Source organism: Schistocerca gregaria, chromosome 8, assembly GCF_023897955.1.
Source record: "Schistocerca gregaria isolate iqSchGreg1 chromosome 8, iqSchGreg1.2, whole genome shotgun sequence".
NCBI classification, from domain to species: Eukaryota; Metazoa; Arthropoda; class Insecta; order Orthoptera; family Acrididae; genus Schistocerca; species Schistocerca gregaria.
The window spans coordinates 247612864-247635345 of NC_064927.1; the positions used below are offsets into that span (position 1 = coordinate 247612864).

The 22482-nt window shown below is 43.3% G+C and overlaps 1 protein-coding gene across 1 annotated transcript in view; it reads right to left on the bottom strand.

Annotated features, from left to right (window-relative positions):
* The window catches only part of LOC126284988 (uncharacterized), a 357367-nt gene extending 338805 nt beyond the window's left edge, over positions 1-18562 (bottom strand). The window contains exon 1 of the mRNA XM_049984278.1: positions 18064-18562. The gene's annotated coding sequence lies outside the window, so the exon portion shown is untranslated. The remainder of the gene's footprint in view (positions 1-18063) is intronic.
* Positions 18563-22482: the final 3920 nt, after the last annotated feature.

The window sequence follows — 22482 nt, forward strand, 5'->3', positions numbered from 1 at the left end:
TTCCAAACCAAAAAGGCAAGTAAATATGGGCTCTAAAACGCATACCATACGAGCTATGAGTAACATATATTTGATACTGCTAAACAAATCTTTTCTACTGCAAGCTCTTTGCCCCCAATATTTTGAGATGTGGTCGTATGGACCGAAACAAGAAAAAATGTTCAGTAAACATGTGCTCTAAAATGTATACCTTAAAAGCTAAGAGTACTTTTTCAGCTTCGCTACTTTGAAACTACTTCTAATGAACAAGTGCTCATAACTTTTCTGGTACTCATTTTAAAGCGCACGTTTACTGGACGTTTTCCTTGTTTTGGTTCATACTACCACTTCCGAGCCGCGCGGAGAGGCCGCACGGTTAGAGGCGTCACGTACGGATTGCGCGGCCCCTCCCACCGGAGGTTCGAGTCCTCGAGAGTGTGTTGTTCTTAGTGTAAGTTAAAGTTAGTTTAAATAGTGTGCAAGTCTAGGGACCGATGACCTCAGTAGTAAGCTCTTAGGAAAGCAAAGCGCTTGCAGTACAAGAGATTCGTTTCACAGTATCGATTCTGAATGATCTTTCCTCTCATATCCCTGAAGATTTATCACCACTTATGAAACGAACTGTATAGGATCCGTTTCCTGTGTGATTATTCCGAGCAAACCTGTTACAAAAACATTTGAAATGCCTTACTCAGTATCTACAAGCACTAATTTTTACCTCTCAAAATACTTTTTGTGTGCTAATCTTTAAAGTAAATCTAAATGTACTTTATGAGTTACGTAGTAGATGTGTTGAAGTGAAATTTTCCTGAAGTACTCAAGTAGATGTTTTCAGACAAATTTCACGATTTTAATATTCTTATTCTCTTTGTAGTAATAAGTAATTTGAAAATGAATAAGTAAGTCTTGCTCAAAAGACGAACTTGTCATACATATATACTGAAGTTTTGCAAATTTAAGTTTTGAGTAGAGATATAATTCTTTCAGTTATAAAATTCAGTGAAGTACAAAGATTCATAAAAAGAAAGTTTCTTATGTGGCTCAGTAACACTGAAATAGGGTTACACAAAAAATACTGAACGACAATACAGAGTGACCACACCCTATCTTTGGCTCTTTGGCTTTTAACAGATCGTTTGATAAGAGAAAAGTATAAACGAATTGTCTGAAATTTAATTGCATGTATTATGGTATTACAATATTTAAATATTTAATTTGTTGGTTATAGAAAATGCAAATATAGAAGTTCACCCTAGCCAATTTTTTTTAACACAGTGATGACTAAAAATTCGTGGCCTTTCTAAATCAAAATATGTATGTATGGGGGTGTAGCAGGTGAAAGATTACTGTGTCTTTCTCAGAACCATATCCTGAAAAACTATATTCATTTCTGACGTTATGTTGAACTTCAGCATTTCTTTGCCCAGACAGGCGGGTGCGTAAATCCGATAGAGAAACTACTTAATGAACTTGGCACAGAAGGATTCTAGATTCAGTATTATCCCATTTTACTGAGTTTCTTTCTAACAGCTAGAAAACTGTTAGGAAAAGGAACTAACTGTCTGATTTCCCTATCTGTTGATCATACATCACGGTCAAATGCTGTAAAAGGGGTAACATTATACGTCAGGTGTATACTGCATGCACAATTCCCAGTATAATACTGTTATACGGAGCATTTCACATAGGACTATTTGTTCTGTTGGAATACAGTGTTATAACATCTGGAGATATTGGGCGTTCTGTGGTTCTCCACACATCATGTGGTGTCTCATTCTTCAGATGGTAGGACTTGTCGTCGAATTCCTTATATTTCGAAAGCACAGCCTGAAGTCCCTTCAAATTTTTTCATATACGACCGAGACGGATCATGATTTTTCGTCTGGTGGGACAATGGAATGTTAATACTGAGTCCTCCATTTATTAAGCATGTTTGCTTCGCAATTTCTATCTATATATCACGTTAAGCGACCGCAGTGTTAACTGAGTGTGGTTCTTGCTGGTTTGTTAGTGTATAAAGGGTGCCTGGGGTGTGTAACTTTTTCTTTACCTCTGTAGAAACTTCTTGTATTATGCGCCAAGATGCCAAACCGAGGTTCTAGGTTTGGATTGCAGTTGCCTTGAGACATCGACAAATCACTGAAAACAATTTACTTAGGGCTACGCCAACGTGTTTTATATGAGATGATGTACCTATGAAGAAGAGTGTATGTGCCAGATGGAAACAGAGCGCCGATCTTTTTGTGGTAACTCATGACGGTTGTGTTCCCCAGATTCTCCCATTTATATTTAGGAGAAGGTTTTCTTCTGATACCCATCTTACCTCTAATCCCGAAGCAGTGTGACCTGGATTTCATATATCTCGAACATTCCAGCAAGATATTTTGGTAGAATTTGTTCTTCGTTTTCTTTCTTCAAGTGTTAGGGATATGCCTGTTGTATCCTCCAGCTCCTGCGCAGTTTTTTGTTTTTTTTTTCCTTCAGGCAATGATTCAGTAACTGTGTAGTGTATTCGTATACGCTAATTTTCAAAGCGGTGTTACATATCAGTACTTGCATTATAACGATTCTTTATAATTATGTTTGTGCCATCAAATTTGTTTCAACTTGTGGTCACACATACATTTAAACCACTAATCACAACCAACATTTACTATAATGTGTCGCTTGTGCACTTCTGTGTTTGAGCATTAAAGCAGCCTTTGGCGCACAGCATAAACGGCCGAATTCAGCGCTCCGAGTTCCAGTGTACTATAAAAAGATCAAACGAGACTTCTTCAGAGAATAATCTTACTGCGGCCGAAGTAACAGGCTGCCGTTCTTTGTTCGTTCCACGAACTCTGCGAACATAGGGTCGCTATCTGTATGTATTTTCTGCACCTATTCATCGGAATGAAATTATTTTCTGTCAACATGGACAACCCGTATGACGACTTATTTCTATGGCTACTGTATCGTTTCAAAAGGTTTGGTCTCACACTTCAGTTTAGTTCCTCTCGTGTCATCTTTTAGACGACTATCTTTCCATATAACGCTGCACGCATTCGTTCTACACCCATAATTCTGACGTTCAACGTTGTGGTCTCGACAACTGGTGGTGACTCATTTGTTAATCAATACGACGGACTCGCCATGTAATATACACTGATCAGCCAGAACATTATGACCACCTACTTAATAGCCCGCATGTCCACCTTTGGATGAACAACAGCGACGACGCTTCGTGGCATGGAAGCAATGAGGCCTCGGTAGGTCCCTTGGGGGAGTTGGCACCACATCCGCACACACAAGTCACCTAATTTAAGCAAATTCCGTGGCTCAGCACGCCAAGTTATGACACCAAGTTCAGTCACACCTCAGATGCGTTTGATCGGGTTCAGAACTCGCCATCGTGTTCCTCGAACCACTCCATCAAACACCTGGCCTTTTGACACGGCACATTATCTTGTTGAAAAATGCCACTACCGCCCGGAAACGTGAACGTCATTAAAGGGTGTAGATAGTCTGCAACCAGTAGGACAATCCTTGGCTGCATGATGCCTTGCAGGAACTTCGGGACCCATGTATGCCCACGTGAATGTTCACCAGAGCACAACGGAGCCGCCGCCAACTTGTCTCCGTCCCGCCGTACAGGTGTCAAGGAGCTGTTCCACTGAAAGACGCCGTCCGTCGGCATGGTGGAGGCATCGGGATTCAGCGGACCATGCAAAGCCAACTGCGCCAACGTCCACTACCGATGGTTACGTGCCCGTTTCAGTCTTAGTTGCCGATGTCGTGTGTTTTTTTTTTTCTCTAATACAGCGATGACTAAAAATTTGTGGCCTTATATATATGTATGTGTATGTGTGTGTGTGTGTGTGTGTGTGTGTGTGTGTGTGTGTGTGTGTGTAGCAGCTAAACAATTCCTGTGTCGTTCTCAAAACCATCGCCGCTTGTCCTTGTCCTGTTTTTATCTGTCTGCCCAGCCTATGAAAAATGAAATGATCGTGTGGCATTTACTGGCCGGGATATCGCCTTCGAGGTTCGGCCGCCGTATTGCAAGTCTTTTCAGTTGACGCCACATCGGCGACTTGCGTGTCAATGATGATGAAAATGGACACACAACACCCAGGCCCCTGCTGGGAATCGAACCTGGGCTCCCTTGCGTGGTAGGCGGTAACGCTACCGCTGCGCCTTTGACGTCCAACGTTTGTGATGAGGGGTGGCCGCCCAAGCCCACGACCTCTGGGCGTAGTTTCACCTTGTCACTTGTTCAAGATTCTCATCACGGCACCCCTCGAACACCACAGACGTCGTGCAGCTTCCGAAATGCTCATGCCGAGCCCCCGGGCCATCACAATCTGCCCTCGGCCAATCTCAGTAACATAGCGCGCCTTCTCCATTCTCCACACGCACAGACGACACGTTCACTGATACTACTTGCACAACAGCCGCTTACACTATTTGTTCAATATGAACACTGGAGAATTCGATGAGTTGCTGCACAGTTCCAGATTTGCTACTAGTGGCCAAAAATGGAGCTAATTTTTCCCAGCGTAAATCTCTCTCGCATTAAGATATTAGCATTGTATCTCCCAAGTTTCATTGTCGTACCATGTTTACAGCCCACAATGGACATCCGCGAACAGCTGCACTTAATTGGAACCACCCCGTATATGGCGACTATGCTCGACGCCACTACACATGCACGCAGCGGCCATGCTGACGACCCGCCCCCTCCCTTTCTTTCTCTCTCTCTCTCTCTCTCTCTCTCTCTCTCTCTCTCTCTCTCTCTCCTGAACACGCCGCGCACATTCCATTTTGCTCTCTCCACCTCTGTCATCCACCAACACCTCTAATCGCCTCAAAGGATTTCATCGCTTCGATGTGTATGCTTCACCGCATGGGGTTATGTAAACCCGTGCTACGCATTTCAGAGTACTGTCCTTACTCACGTTTGCCTTCGCAACATGCAGACCAATTATTCGGCAAGGCGAATCGCACACCGCTATTAATCGCAGTATATTCGATTCGTATTTGTTATTGACTACAGTTCTAAAATTCAATATCTCGTGGCGATATTGTTCTATGTTCTATATTGAAAAATTAAACTGTTGATTTTAAAAGACATAATGGCGTGTTGGGTTAATGACGTCGCATCAAAATCTTGCATAGAAATTTAAAAAGTGATTCGCCCTGAAGATGCGGCATCAACCTCAAAGAATACCGATTAAGACTAAGAGAGTCAAGAAGGTGATTTATTGACTTCAAGCTCCATGGTTTCAAGCATTAAGGCATCTAATGACTCACTAAAGGCGAAAAAAAGTATGACAGATCTTACATCAGTCTCGGATTTGTTATTTCTAACAGCTCACCTCTCGGCATGTTACGTACGAGATAGCTGCTTCCGAATAGTTTCATGGTACCTGCTAAGTTGCATCGACATTTATTAACTATACAACCTGATTGCAAAGACAATGACGAATTCTTTGTGAGAAAGATCTATTCCGTGTAAAAAGTTAGCGTGTTCTCCCAATTGTGGAAAAAGCCAGACCTCGTACATATTCAGATATGCGATTCTTGTAACCGTTTTTCCCCGCAGAGTTAACAGGTCGCAAATCTTTCCTCGGAAAATGTTACGAAACACACGAAGCTCTGGAGAGTGTCTCTCGTCCTCGACTGAGGTGTACAGCTGCTGTGTTCTTCACGTGAATGGCAAAACCCAGGCGACTAGCCTCCTTTCCTTTATCCAACTGCAGGGGACTTTAATTACTCTGCACTCCAAAATTAAAGTAACAAATGGAAATTTGGCAAGGCTGCTTTTATTTTGCCACAAAACAGTATAAACAGGTAATAGTAAAGCAGAAATAATATAAAGAATTCAGAGCGTAAACAACTTCAACATGCATAAAAGTAGACAAAAATGTTCGTTTTTCCAACATCACGGATTTCCACGCACATTCCGACAACTGGTTAATGTGCTCAGTGTGCGGTGTGACCACCTCTGGTAGCAATACAGACCTGACAACGACGGGCCATGCTGTAAATGATATTCTCACGTTGAGGCACTAACGCCCATACTTCCTACAGAGCTGCTCGCAAGTGCTAGAGAGTGACCGGGGGATGGTGACGTCAAACAGTTTGTCTCCGTAGTGCATCCCAGAAATACTCAGTGGGATTCAAATCGGGAGAGCTACCAAGCCAAGCCGTCTGTGCAATATCTTCCGTTTACAAGAAAACACCAACCACCCTGCTCTGTGAGGTCGAGCATTATCGTCCACCAATACGGAGTCTGGGCCAACAGCACCTTGCAACAATCGCAAACGAGGTCCCAAGATCTCGTCACGATACCTGACGGCAGTTAAACCTTGCCGACTCACCCGTACAATTTCATGAAGGGTTGAGAGGTAAACATAAGCCCTGCCTCCACCTTTAGGATTTCTCCTCGATATAGGTCTCTTTTTCACAATGTTTGGGTCCCGAAATTGTGTTCCACGTTTCCTCCAGATGGGAATCCATCGAGAATCGCTCTGCAGACAAAATCGGGACTCATCTCTGAAAATAACATTGGCCCACTGTTCGATCGTCCAGGTGGCATACTGATGACTTCACTCTAGACGTTCTCTTCTGTGAAGAGCGTCAGAGGTTGACACACAGCAGGTCTCAGACAATAAAGGCCACTCCGCCGAAGCCTTTTGCGCATAGTTTGCCTCGATACAGCGCACGTCCAATGGATCTGCGAGCTCACATGCCAGTTGCCGTGCAGTACTAAGGCGGTACTTTCGTGCCCTTACAGCCGAACAACAGTCCTTTAGCCGCGCGGGATTAGCCTAGCGGTCTCAGGCGCTGCAGTCACGGACCGTGCGGCTGGTCCCGGCGGAGGTTCGAATCCTCCCTCGGGCATGGGTGTGTGTGTTTGTCCTTAGGATAATTTAGGTTAAGTAGTGTGTAAGCTTAGGGACTGATGACCGTAGCAGTTAAGTCCCATAAGATTCCACACACATTTGAACATTTTGAACAGTCCTTTCTTCGTAAGTCAGACGTGGTCGGCCCTGCCCTGGTCCACGGGATACAGTTTCTGTCTCTATGAACTGTTGCCACAGGCTAGAAACAGAACGACACACATTAAGTCATCGGGCCCCATCAGTTTGCGACTGTCCTGCTTCCTTTCTTTCTACGGTCCTCCAGCGCAGAGTCTGATAGGCATCTTCTCTGTGCCATACTGCACCGTCTGTGGCTGTGTACACAGCGACTGCACATGTGGCGCTACACGGAAGAACTACCTCGTTTTATAGGTGTCCTGATGTCATCGTTGGCATGGTTGCCTGTTGACGGGAATGCCATCATCCGTGCACAGCACATTCGTACAGGCAAATCGTTGACAGTTTGTATGATTATATCGTGAATTAGTACAAGGAGAAATAACGGGTTGTTGCTTTATTTGACACACCCGTGTTGTTTAACTAGAGTCGGATACTCATTTCCTCTTCCTAGGCTTTTGTAATCTCGTATGTTTTTTTTTTTTTTGTGGTTTTAGGGCGCACAGCTACAATGGTCATTAACGCCCAGACTAAATTATGAATGTACTGCGAGGCCCCATGTTAAAACCAACTAAAAAGGACAACACTATAAAAGGCACATTAACAGGCAATGGATTAAAAGAAAACAGCATAATCAAATGTCAGACAGGTTTGTCATGTGGATAAAACTAAGAACGCGAGCAGCTGCTCCTGGGTCATCCGCTAAAATTTCATCCAGAGTACATGACAGGCCAAGATCAGTGCGCACTGTATTAAAATTCGGACAGGGCGTTAAAATGTGGCGTACCGTCTGCCCACATGGGCAGAACGGCGCCGGCGCAGCCGTCAGCAGATGGCTGTGGCTGAACCGGTAGTGTCCAATCCGTAACCGGGCCAAACGACCTCTTCCCGCCGAGAAGAGCGTGAAGAGATCGTCCAAGCCGTGGGGAGAGGTTTCAAGGCTCGAAGCTTGTTTTCAGTAAGTGTAGACCAATTGGCATGCAACAGCGATAAAATGTGCTGACAAATGACCCTGCTAAAATCAGATGAAGGCACACAACAACAAGCTGTCCGAGGCTGGAGGACCGCAGCCTTGGCCGCGGCATCTACAGCTTCGTTCCCAGGGATACCGACATTGCCAGGAACCCACATAAAGGTAACCAGAGAACCGTAGTCCGCCAGTTGCTGAAGAGAGCGTTGGATCTGGTGCACGAAAGGGTGAACCGGATACGGATCACTGAGGCTCTGGATGGCGCTCAGGGAATCAGAGCAGATGACATAAGCAGAATGTCGGTGGCGGCGGATGTAAAGAACAGCCCGATAGAGGGCAAATAGCTCAAATGTGAAGACCGAACAATGGCCATGGAGCCAGTATTTGAAACTGTGTGCCCCGACAATAAAAGAACACCCGGACACCGTCATTTACTAGATTCGGATGGTTCTGGTTACATAAATTTGCCTTATGTGCTAACTTTTGAAGTAAGGAGTGCTGCGAATATGTGACAGGTCCGGCGTAACGAGCTCAGGGATGAAGGTGAAGGGGGAGGGGGGGCTGGGCACACCGGTCGCTAGATAAAGAAAGGGAGAATAGCTGCAGCTATAGCGTGTTCCTCTTATCGGGGGATAGAAGTAAGTTGCTTTGCCGAACGGAGACCAGAAGAGGCCACAGTCCGCTCACAGGCCGGCCTGCACTATAGCAGAGATAAAAAAGAAAGCCTTAGTTTCAGATGACGGAGAAGAGAAATACTTGGCTGATAAGCATCTCTGGGCTTTCCTAAAAACTTCCCAACACAGTTCTGACCTACTTAATGTTCGGAAAGAAACATGTACACCACTCGCGGTCTGTAGCGACGTGTGGGAGAATTGCTGAGCGCGTTTTGTTAGCGGGAAAACAGGGGCAAACTGCGCGTTAGAGACTTGAAAAGTAGACACGGACAGCAGTTGCGGGGTAGATTTACACGGAGGCTAAGCTGCGGCTGCACTCAATTCGCTGAGTTGTGGTGTCTCCACTCTGCTCACATTGCACTGATGACTATGCGAAGCGTGCGTGCAGCTCCGACATACTTCGACAAGCGAGAGTACTGTAGTTCTATTTCAAGTTACCTTTGATTGTCCCAAATTCGTCAGTTCTTCCTCAGATCTTTAGGATTCTGGGGTTTAGTTCCATATACTCACTGTGATCTTCATAGTCAAGTTGTGCATTTCACACAAACAGATGCGAGATTTTTAAGCAAATCCACTTCTTTCAGTAACTATGCCAACTCAGATAGGATTTGTAGATCTCTTATAAGTTCATGTCTACATAATGTTTTTTATTGCTTTACAATTACAACACTTTTATACATGGTCCAGTAACAATGTGAAAATCGCCAGGTTCGACGTCAACGTGCAATAACCACTCACAGATGACAGGATTGGCAATAAAGCGTGTTGCGGAGGGGAAGGGGGGGGGGGGGGGGTTCGGCCAAGAGTGGAAGCATTTCCGAAGCAGCTAAGTCTGTAAACCATTGGCGCGCCGCTGTGGTTGCAGTATACTGAGCATGCCAAACTGGCTCTAACCAAAACCGGCGCTGACGCAACTGTGGTGCACCAAGGGACATAGATGACAGGGGTGAACGACGGCTGCGGAGATGTGTACAGGCGAACAGAGGTGCAACTTTTGAGCAACTGACCGCCCAGATGAACCAAGGGGTTACCAACAGCGTCTCTTCAACGACCGTCCAGGAAACCTTGCTGCGCACGGGCTGCACCCATGCAGACTCCTGTTCATCGACGACGAAGGTTGGACTTTGGACGGCAGTACCGCAGCAGGACATCCACTGAATGGCCACGGGTGGCCTTTCCAGGCGAATCACGTTTTATGCTTCATCGTACAGATCGCCGTTTGCGTGTATGGCGTGTAAAGCTAAAAGCAAACACTCCGTAACAATGTTTGGAAGGGTTCAGGCCAGAGGAGGGAGCGTAATGGTCTGGGGAATGTTTTCGTGGACTTCCCTGAGTGATCTCATTCTGGAATGCATAACTGATCAACACAACTATGCATCTATCCCCGGAGACCATGTCTACCACTACATACAATTTGTTTCATCTATCAGCAGGACAATGCAACGAGTCGCACATATCGCAGTTTACGAGCATTGTTCGAAAGCAATAATGATATGTTCACTGATCACCAAATTCCCCGACCTTAAACCAATCGAGAATCTGTGGGGCCTCCTCGATCAGACTGATCTCGCCATGGATCATCAACCGAGAAACCTAATGCAATGAGTACGGCACTAGAGTAGTCAAGGCTAACCATCCCTAATGGTATCTTCCAGAGTCTCGGTGACACGCTTCCTGGACATCCGCACTGCAAAAGGAGGTTATTCAGGCTTTTGACAGGTGGTCACATTCATGAAACTAGGCTGTGTAAACCGCAATGTACAATTAAATCTTGAGTTCATCACATACATTCACTTTCAATATTATTTTAATAATCCACCTGATTCACTGCTAGTGCCTAAATAAATTAATGCGTTACTAATTCCGTTGCGTACATTATATATAGTACTAGGGTTCAAGGATGTGCCTGATTCATAATTAATTCAGATTCAATTTGATTTCACATTCACACAAAGTGGCTTTGCGCATATTACCACATTATGGAGGATCACGTTCCACTTAAATGGAATGTTGCCTCATCACTGAACATTAAACATGAAAGGAAATCAATCTTCTACGTTCACGCTCAAAACTCTAGATGTTATTTATGATCATAATGAACAGTTTGTACCCACTGAATCCTGTGTGGTTTGAATCACAAACGTCGCAACTAAACATGTCAGACAGACTTATGTAGAATGGTTAACACTGTGCTGGCACGAATAAGCTTCTGTAACTTCGAATGCTTTAAGGCGATTGGTTCATCAACACAAGGGAAAGTCTTGAAAAATGTGTCACAGTCCTAAAGAGTGTAGCTCAAAGAATAACAGTTTTAAGTCTATGTAATGCTTTTCATATTTTAACAGATCTTTTGGGACCATTTTGGTGTTTGAATCACAGCTGTCGCCCTCTTTCTGAATTTTATTTTGTGTTGCAAGTAAAATAAAGCATGTTATTTATGTACAGCATAGGTACACGTATTTCGAAATGAAAACACAGTAGGAGCTTCATTTGTTCTGAAAGTTCTTTAGATTATAATCTTTAAATTGGGCTTTTTAAAAGATAATGCTGTCATAAATCATGATTCAAAATTTTTTGATAATGATTATCAAAAATTTCAGCAAAAACTCAGTTCTTTAGAAAGTATAATTTTCAAATTTAAATCATAAGAATATTCACTTGTTAGTTGAGTATGTTTTAAGACAGTACACAAAATTTCAGCTCTCTCTTTAATAGTTTTTTACCTACGTGTATCGGAAGATACAGTTCCAAACTTCCCAGAAATCAAAATTAAAGTTAAAACCTTTTTCTCTAACTACCGTGCGTAACACTGACATATCCTGAGTCCACATTCATCTTGTTTCTGGTAGTGCTGCCCCTTTTCTTTTTCAGACTGCTACTGATTCTCGCTGATGGCCTCCAGCACTGATTTCTCTCCTTCGAAGAGTCTCCTAAGGTTAATGGCAATTGAAGTTCTTTGCACTCTCATCAATTCCATAACCTTAAACGTTGACACTGCACTATCACTGAACCAATTCAGTGCACACAACATACCTATTTTCAAAGTATTTAGACCCCCTGGAACAGTTTTTCTGATAGCTGTTCCCATAAAGAGTTGTTGAAACTCTCATTTGGTTTTTTAGTCCTGCCATGTAATTACTTCTCTAATAATCTTATGACACTAAGATACCAAGAAGTTACAAAAAACAAAGAGAACAAAATTCTGTTTTTAACGGAGTTGTATGCGTGACATGGGGGCGTCGTCACGTCTCCATATACTGCGGTATAATTTCCTGATCTTTTTGACAAAACTTAGATACTTTAGGATAAAAATTAAAAAAAAACTTTTTGACAGAAAGATTTTCCCTCTGCAGCGGAGTGTGCTGTTATGAAACTTCCTGGCAGATTAAAACTGTGTGCCGGACCGAGACTCGAACTCGAGACCTTTGCCTTTCGCGGGCAAGTACTCTACCATCTGAGCTACCAAAGTCGACTCACGGCCCGTCCTCACAGCTTCAATTTTGCCAGTACCTCGTCTCCTACCTTCAAACTTCACAGCTCTTCTGCGAACCTTGTAGAACTAGCACTCCTGGAAGAAAGCAACGTAGGAGACGAGGTACTGGCAGAATTGAAGCTGTGAGGACGGGTCGTGAGTCGTGCTTAGATCGCTCAGATAGGACCTTTTCCTTTTGCGGGCAAGTGCTCTAAGTTGGAGTCTCGGTCTAGCACTCAGTTTTAATCTGCCAGGAACTTTCACAACTTTTTGACACCTGTTCACCTACTACTCGCCGTAAGGTGTACGTGGTGCCGTGCCGTATACGAAAATCACACTGCATAGTTGTAACTGGATTTCACCTGCTGAAATCCACATCGCAGAACACTTTACTACCGCATTACCGCTCGATTCGATTGTAAGCACAGTAACGACGGAGCAAGCTAGCCGCACCAAGGGGACCCTTACAGGCAACCTCGTCGAACGTCTCGTTACGACGACGCGCAATTTAAAATGTGCCCCCACGTTCTTGTCTTCTTTCTTGTCAAAGAGGTGGTCTTGTGAACTCGAATGAACGTTTCATTGCCCAGTATGTAATTACGCAGATGAGGGCAGTAAGCACGAGTGAGACCTCTACCGCATGCGTGAAACTGGATGGTGACGAATGAGTCCGGTGGAGTCAGTGGTGGGTGTCACGCAAAAGGAAAGTGAAACGGTTGCGGGCCCTGGGACAGGTTGGAGTTGCGCAAGCCGTGATCTGGGTCCCTCAGTCAGCAGGCCGACGACCTCGGCCGGCGGTTTCTCAGCCTCGCCTGTCCAGACGGCGCTAGAGCCGCCGCCGCCGAAGCAGCAGCCGCTGTTTATTTTTACTGGGGCACGTGGTGCGCACGCCACCTTGCCAACGGGATCACCGGGCCGCTCCCACGCACGCACTGTTGCAGACCACACATTAACACCCACCGCTACTAGGTCACGAGCTACCCTATCCAACACGAGGAACTACTTCCGGTAAAAATGAAACGTGACTGCGTCAATTGAGTCCAGAACTATCGCTAGGTGGTCAGGCGAAACTCGTGCAAATACCTATACACGTTCGCCATAGCTTTTCCGGAAGTCTCAGATATGTCGTAACTGCCTTTCAATCATTTCACGTATTCAAATTATCGAACCATTTTGACGGGATCGTGCACACTGACAAAGAAAATCAGCTTTCACTGTCGCAAGAAGAAAATTTTTCTTTGATTACAAGGCAAGTATCTATCAATGTCAGCGCAGTAGCTCCCCACCAGTCGTCGTTCTACCTTCTAATTATCAGTCAATCTACCGTAGTTCATAGAAACCCCTCTCGTGTGATTATTACCATTCATTAAAAGAGGCAGTCAAAAATGTTACACGTGCCTGAGATACTTCACAGTACGGTACTGTCGATGACAGCAATATCAATTTCTCCACCATTACTCTCGCTCTTTATGCGACTGGTCTCCTTTTCGTAATAAGTCAACCAGTTTAATTCTGTCTCGCAATGAAGCTGTTTATCACGTCAGTAAGTCTAAGCACTCCGGGAGACTAACTGGCCTTTCTTTCAAGCTCCACATAATTAGCCATTATTAAAAGTGCCGTATGTACCTTGGTACCTAACACCATTTTCTCATTGTACTGTCTGCTCAAATCAAGTTGAGCAGTTCCCATTTACGGTCGCTTTCGTCAGCCACCGCAACAATTGTCACCACAGTTTGCGTAGACATATCGGCATTATGTCGCTCTTTGAATACCTTCACCTTTGTAACTACTCCATAACGAGCTTTTTCTGCGATTTGCACTGTCGTCTTCTGAAGTAATATGAAATTTTTTTATCTTAAAAACACGTGAATGCATTCACTTTTTATTCGTGCAAACAATATGTAGAGCGTTACGGTGTCGTATATGACCACGCTTGTAAAACGCTTACGTAACGTCCGGTGTGAGGCGAAAGCGTAGTTTATAAAGTGACATAGCACGGAGAAATATGCTGTCAAGTGTATCTTTATCAGAAGCGTTCTGGAGACCCCATGTTGCAGAACTGAAGCACATGCAAAATTTTTGTGCCACGTAAAATCCTGTCTGAGGAGTGAAATTAGTTTTGCGTTGTTCCAATTTTACATTGGTAAACTACAAAAATTTTACCTGCCCAAAAAGTTAAGTTCTGTTCATATGATTGACATATCCTGCTGTAGCAGGGAAAAGAAGGGAGCCACCGGATACATGCACCTGTCGGAAGAGAAAAAAAGCGAATGTCCTCCGTTTATTTAAAAGACTGACAAAAGTGGGGTACCAGCTGTTTCATTCTACCTTCCGCAGCAACCTTAAAAATCTTCCCAAAAATTTTGGCATGCAAACGTATTCGGGCTTCTATATGCTGGGAGAGGAGTCAGTGGCAATGGAAGAGAGATGGGAAAGAAATACTGGAAAGCAGTAGACGGTGGTTGTATAGAAAGGGCGAAGGTGACAATGGCAGTGTGAGAGAAAGAGACGGGCACAGTGGCAGTAAAACAGTGATATGCGGGTGCGATATGTGAAATCGATGTTGAAGAGCCTGAATATGTTGCATATCAAAATCTTTGGGGACATTTTTAAACGCTTCGAGGACCGTAGAATGAAGCAGCTGGTGCCCCACTTTTTAGTCAAGTCATTTAAAAATTGTGCATATTAGCCTTTTTGTGCTCCGACAGAATTTTCCCGCTCATGTTAAATTACTCCAATAAAAATTAAAATATGGAGAAAGATATTAGTCTTGTTTTTTTATAGTATGGTACTCTCCAAGTAGTGAGGGATGTCTATGTCTGATGGAATCTGACGAATGCCAAGTCCTGTTGAGAACGCTCGGATAGTACACGAATGTTGTTATCGGCCTTGTTTTCAAACGAGCCATACTGGTATTTGTCTCAAGCGATATGGGTCAATCTTCGGATGGCAGGACATAGATCTGAAGCAACCTTCTCTACAACGCGTGTGCTACGTCTTACAGTACCATCTCCTTCGGCATGGACATGAAATATGCAAAAAAAAGTGGTATTAGATGCTAAGGAGCAGGTTAAAAATACCAGATACGAAATGATTTACAGCGTTACTACCCCCCACGTTTTACGTACGAGGGAATCAAGTTCTATAGTACTTTCAATTCCTTATTTAGATTCAAGCATTACTCTGAACGACAAGCTTTAACCGTTGTTCTGCTGAGTTATTGCAATGTTTAGCATTCTGAAGGCGAAAACAAAAATTGCGGTGATAACGTTGGTGATGAAACTGAGTAGCTGAGGAGCGATTACGTAAGATAGACGGAGTGCTTTCTTTTAGAAGAAAATACAGGAAGAAAACAAGTCGATAACGAGATCGGATAGGTTTCACACTGGCACAAACAATGATTGGACTATGGAGAATACAGTTAAGTGATTTCGTAGAATCTGAAAACAAGGATTTTGTATAATGCATCCTTAATACAAAAATATGTCTAAACCGTGAATCTAATAGTACATGGAAAACAGGCACACTTTCGATACAAGCGAGTCAAGTAATGTTTTCTTTATAACATTGTAGCAACTTTTCACGCTAGAGCCAAAGCTGATCTTAATTTTATGTAAGTGCAAAATACTTCAAATAAAATTAGAAAATGTGGAGCAAAATTTTTAAAAAATCTTATCTTTATAAACAACCTGCTGTCTCACTGGCCACCCTGGTCGCCGACTCCGGCACTACCAAATTCCTTAGGGGGGGGGGGGGGGGGGGGAGGGGATGATAAAATTAAGAGCGAGAAAGCGAATTCAAGATTTCATTCTTTACAGATGGTGCTAGACCACACTCAGTCTTTTAATACAAGCTGAGCTGCTGCGTATTCGAAAACTCCTGTGAGTATAAAACAACTTTACTTTTTGTACAAACCACGAAGGGCGTCTTCGTTTTTGTGATTTCTGACAATCGAAAATGTTTCATGACAAGGAAAATAAGACTGTTTCATTTCTTTTAGTACAAATACATTTGATACAAACATCCACTGTTTGTTAATAACAATACCACAAATAGATAACACAACTGAATCAAAACTTACGTAAAAATATTTTTAAAAATCTCACAAATTTTACAAAATCCTATCTTTCACACCAGCGAAATGCAGACTTTTGAAATGATTGCGCAGACGAGTTTCAACATCTGCTCCGAAATTTAATATATTGAGTCTTACTACGATCCAATTTTTTTTTTACGTATTCCTGCCAGCTATTCTCTTAATTTTTCTTTTTGTATGTGTGTGTGTGTGCATATGCAGTTTACCACCGAAAAACTCAAATCGCGAGGAAACACCTTGAATGCAATTGCCATTACAAATTATTATACGGAATCCACGAACAGACGTTTTCTGTTAGGCACAACCTGCTTAACAGGACTATTCTGTCAGCAAATACTCTGAACCCTGTGTCACAGCGCCACAAGCTTTTGCCGTCGAGGAAACGTGTGCGTGTGAGCTTTAGCTGTGCGACCATCAGTGCAAAGACCTTACGCCTGGAAGCTGAAACACTTCAGTGTCATGGGACTGCAGCCTATCTCTGGAAATGGAAGATTGCACGTTCGCACGTGTTTCTCTCGTGGAAACTTTAACCTTGAACGCCCTTGACCGAAGACGAGACAGTGCTCCTAGCGGGCAAAAAAAAGTGGAAGGCCTCGGCCACATAACGAAGCGTAGTGTGGCATGGCACGAAATGTGCGATAGTATACCGCCGGACGCATGGCTGATGTAAGAACTTTGCTACCGGTACTCTCAAAACTGACATCCTCGAAAACGACCTCGCCAAACTATTGGAACAAGTGGAGGAAAACCACAACCACCTCGAAAAATCAAACTTTTTATATCATAAAAAAAGTTTTAACGATTCACTGTATTCCAACAAACCTCCTGCACGCACAGGGATCGTCTAAAACACGACACACAGGAACATACCAAGCAAACATCAATTAAGTAAAATTACGTATTTTGTAGAAACTAGTACCTCTTTCCATGTTTAATTATTACCGTTTACGAGTTATTGAGAGTAAAAAGGTGCTACTAGATATTTTCGTAGTCGTTTGCAGACGCGTTCTGAAAATGAATGTCTGCTTCGGTGGCTAGTCTGGCACGTAACATTTGTTAGAATGCGACGTTTCAGTGGGTGAACTAATTTATTTAGGACGCGCCGTGTACTTGAAAGTATTATCAATGAACGGAGTAAAATAAAACAACGAGCATGCTTCAAATCACAAATACGTACACAAAATTTCTAGATGTCTTCAGCAATTTTATTTCACTCAGTAGCAGTATACTTGCAAACCAATATGATTACGGTAAATGGAAATTCAAAAACTTATCTCTGCACAGAATGTGAATTATCACTCACCACAGAAACGGGAAACTTCCCCAAACCCTGCTCTAAAAATGAAAAGCCTAGTAGCCGCACCACTTCATTTCTTCCCCACCGCCCCCTCATACAAACCACTGAAACAATGTATTGCGTAATTAAAGAGGGATGAGCCACTGGAAGCACCACATCCATTTCAAAGCCCCTTTCCTCATTTCTTCACAAAGCTCTTTTTGCCCACCCTTTAAGGTCTATTTTACGATACACTAGCCAGTAAAGTCGGCAGACGGGCAATAATAAGAAAATTTTTTAAAAATCCGCGTATGTATGTGTACCGGCCGGCAGACGTATGCTCTCCCGAAAAACCTTTTCAGGTCTTACATGAACGAGTTGGTACCAGCGTTTTGGTACGCTTCAAAGCTTGTTAAGGTTCACAATCCCATGACAGCTGGAAACTGAAATTTGTTTCACTGCGTTTTTTCGAGATAATACTACTGCATGAGCACTGCAATTTCCCCCCCCCCCCCCCCCCATCTGTCGTTCTTCCCTTTTCATGAGACCCCAAGTTAAGACGTGGCCGTTGTCTTACCTTGCTTATCCTCTTCTGCAGTACTGGGCCTCTGTGATTAGTTCTTCTGTTACGAGCGCTCAAGATTCCTGGAGACTGCCCGGAGTCGGTAACTGGTCTGTGCTGTCTTGAATAAAAAGAACCCTGATCAGTTCGGTCTTCCTCTGTGTGCGGTGCTTATAGAGAACACGGGTCTGCGGTCCCCTTGCAGGTTAACTTGGAAGGGGGAGGGCGAACAGGCCTGCTCTCGGCGGAGGACTGCTAGTCTCTTCGAGCCTCCCGCTTTATCTGCCCAGTCGCACTTGCAGTCTCTGGGGTGTTGGATGTACAGGCAAGGTGGAATTTCTAAAGAAGAGAGTACTTTTATATTTTGATTAGGAACGGAAGTGCGCGACTGCTGAAACGCGGGCACCAGCTCACTAGTCGACCTCCGCGCTTTCGAGCAGGCACTGTAATATTGACGCGCGGGCCCGAGGCCTGTTTTACAGCGCCCTTCTGCGCATGCGCCGAGCACGTGATTGACCAGCCAATCGGCACTCGCTCCCCTCCATTACTCCGCCGGAACTTCAGGCGCTCCTCGGGCAAAGGAAGTTGCGGCGTAGTTCTTTTACGCTTGTCGAAACTATTAAGTTATACGCCGCGACGTCATACTTTATGTATACATAAGCTTTTAGCTTACACTGACTTCATGCGCACGTCGATACTCTTCGATTAAGACAATGGAACATAGTGATGAAAGCCTCCTGGAATTATGTATATTAGGGAACAACTGCACAGAAACAGGCGCAACGATGAAAGTAATTGAAATAATTTTAAAATTGATTGTAATACACTGTTAGAGGCACGTCGAAATATCCTGTTGCTTCCGGCAGTTTTGAATAATAAATTATTTTACAGCAGTTTCTCCCTTTTCAGTTATCTCTATTTCGCCTCTTCGCTATAATCTTGCGTGAGGTCGACACCCGAGTCACACAGTGCATCACAAGCATGACCCGCAATCGATTGCTAGTTAATGTATCTTTAAAGGCATAATCGATTCTTCTCTTATCCCCGCCTCCAGCTGCTTCCACTCAGGAAAACATTTGCAGATCACGCCTTAGATTGTCTTACTCATGTGTTCATGTTATTCGAAGTGAAAAAACGTTTTTCTCGAAAGCTGTCTGAGCGGCTGGGAAGCAGGTGAAGCAACCCCAAGTATCGTACCGAATGGCTACTATTGCTCCGTAATTGCTTACGATTTATTCACTCCGGAAAGATATTTTGAATGCTGGGTGCAGCATTGGGGATACTCTTTCCTCCGTAGTATGTGCAGTAGATCATGAGTTGACAACTATGAGGGTGAACACTATCGTCAAAATAAGAAAGTGAAGAGTATTGTCAAAGGCAGTGGTACACAGAACTAGTCTAGAATGAAGCACCCCCCCCCCCCCCTCCCATATTTTTCAAACGTCCAGATTTGCTCAAATGAAATGATCCCCTATTTTCACCACTGCTGATTATCATTTATATCAACAATTCACCGCAAATACGTGACGCTATTTGAAGTTTCACACTGTCGCGTGAGTGCAGACTGTAAAACAATCGTTTGTCAGGCTCGGCACTGCGCTCCGTCTGAAAACAAAAAATGACGCACGGGACGTGCGTCCGAGCTGGATGATAATCCGCCCAATACATTCAGGTGCGGCGAGGTGGCTTACGTTTCTACACGATACAGATAGCTGTATCATAAGTACTGCCACAACGTAGGGATATCCACGGAGAGGACGCTGTGGTCCCTGAAGAAGTGCAGCATACTTCTCAAACGTTACAGGTGAAACTATCTGGATAATTGACTGATCTAATGTTGTAACACTGGACAACATAGCCTTGCTATGATGTTACTGCTAATGACTGAAAACAAGAGAAGTAGCTTGTTATTTTTCTGGAAAGAATGCAAGAGTCTGAAAGAATGTGAGATGAGATAAAAGTATTCCGAGAGTCAAGGGAAACAAACTTTTAATTCTGATGGAGGACTAGAATTCATCAACAAGAAAAGAAAGAGAAGGAAAAACTGCAGGAGAACATGGACGAGGAAAAGAAAGAGTTATCCACCAGTTATAATTTTGCACATAACATAATCTAACTTGTGATAACATTTGGCTGAAGTTCCATGTAACATGGCTGCATACGTGAAAGACACCTGGAACACTGGAACGCTTCAGATATTTTTATATAAACAAAGACATATCTCAGAACCGGATTTTTCAGGGGCAGATGTGCACTCTGACCAAATATTAGCGGTTTTCAAATGCATATTAAAACTGAAGAGATCGCAAAAAGGTAGGAAACTAAGAGGTGGTACTGGATACATTGAAAGTATCAGAGGTTGCTGAGAGATACAGTAGAAGGGGTTGGTTTGATAAATGAGATAGTGAAAGCAGCAGAGGATCAAGGAAACCTAGTAGGACTCCTTAGCTAATGCAGACACATTTTATTTAATTGGAGAAAGGAGAAAATCAAAAAATACTACAAAGAAAGCAAGCGAAAGGGAATAAAGACATTTAAAAAAATGACACTGAGCAGAAAATGTATAACCGCTAAGCAAGAATGACTAAGAGAAGGAACTATATGAATAGCAAGAGCTCAGATGGCAAGCCACCACTATGGAAAGAAGGAAAGGCTGCAAAGAGAAAAGAATAGTTAGCCAGTCTACATAAGGGAAACAAACTTCAGGATAATATTATAGGAGGAGGAAATGAAGTAGTAGAAGATGAGATGGAAGACATGATACTAAGAGTACAATATGACAGAACATTTAAAGGACTAAGTGAAAATAAGGCCCCTGGAGCAGACGATATTTTCTCAGACCCGTCGAAATCCTTAATCTATTCCATCTGGTATGGAAGAAACACGAGACAGGCGAAATACTTCAGTCTTTAAGAACAACGCAATAACTCCAGTTCCACAGAAAGCAATGTTGACACATGTTAATATTACCGAACCGTTAGTTTAATAAGTATAGGTTGCAAAGTACTGTCACGTATTATTTACATAAGAATGGGGAAACTGGTAGAAGCCCAACTCATGGAAGATCGGATTTGCTTCCGGAGAAATGAGGGGCTAACGAGGCATTACTGACCCTGTAACTTGTCTTAGAAGACAGGTTGAAGCATTTAAAGGACTTGTAGATTTAAAGAAAGCTTTTGTGAATAGTGACTGGACTCCTTGAAAATTTGGAGGTAGTATTTTCAACTCGTAAATAAATCAAACCGCAGTTACAGTAGTTGGAAGATATGAAAAGGAAGTAGCGGTTGAGAAGTCAGTGGGACAGGGTTTTAGCCTATCCCCAATGTTATTCAATCTGTACACTGAGCAGCCAGTAATGGAAATCAAAGAGATATCTGGAGAAGGAATTAAAGTTCAGGTAGAAGAAGTAAAGGTCTTGCAGATTGACGATGAAATTGTAATTTTGTGAGAGACAGAAAACGACATAAGGCGAATACAAACAAAAGCAAAACGGTAATGGAATTTAGTCTAATTAAATCTGGCGATGCTGAGAAAATTAAGTTAGGTAATGAGACACTGAAAGTAGTAGATGAATTTTTCTATTTGGGCAATAAAGTGTGTAATGATGGCCGAAGTAGAAAGGATAAAAAATGTAAACTAGCAATGGCAAGAAAATCTTCTGGAAGGAAGAGAAATTTCTTAACCAAACTAAAATCCGTTCGAACAGCCCTCGAAAAGCCCAACGGTACCGACCCACCGCCATATCATCATTAACCGATAGATATCACAGGATGCGGATATGAAGGGCCATGCACACTGGTCTCCCGGCCGTTATGTTTTCGTGACCGAAGACGCTACTTCTTAGTCAAGTAGCACCTCGATGGGATTCAGGAGGGCTGAGTGCACCCGACTTGCCGAAGTTCTCTGCAGACCCAGATGGTCACTCATCCAAGGCACACAGCGTTTAACGTCAGCGATCTGACGGGAAACGGTGTTACCAACATGGCGAGGTCATTGGTGAAATTTGTTAACATCGAATAAAAATTTAAGTGTTACGGAATCGAAATGCGAACGACAAGCAGTTCAGATAAGAAAAGACTATAAGCCTTTGAATGAAGGTGGTGCTAAAGGTGAATGTGAAGACTAGATTTGTAGATCACGTAACTAACGAGAAAGTACTAAATAGAACCGGTGAGGAAGTTATGGCGTAACTTGACTGAAAAAAGGATCCGTTGATAGGATTCAATCTGAATTTATATTGGAGGGAAATGGGAGGGGGGGGGGCAAAAATTGTATAGGGATATCGTAGTTTGAATATAGTAAGCAGCTTCAAATGGATGCCAGGTTGCAGTCGTTGTACGGGAATGGTGAGGCTAGCACCAAGACCTGCATTAGACTAGTCTTGGGACTGAAGAAAACCACAACAATATCATTATCATTATTATTATTATTGTT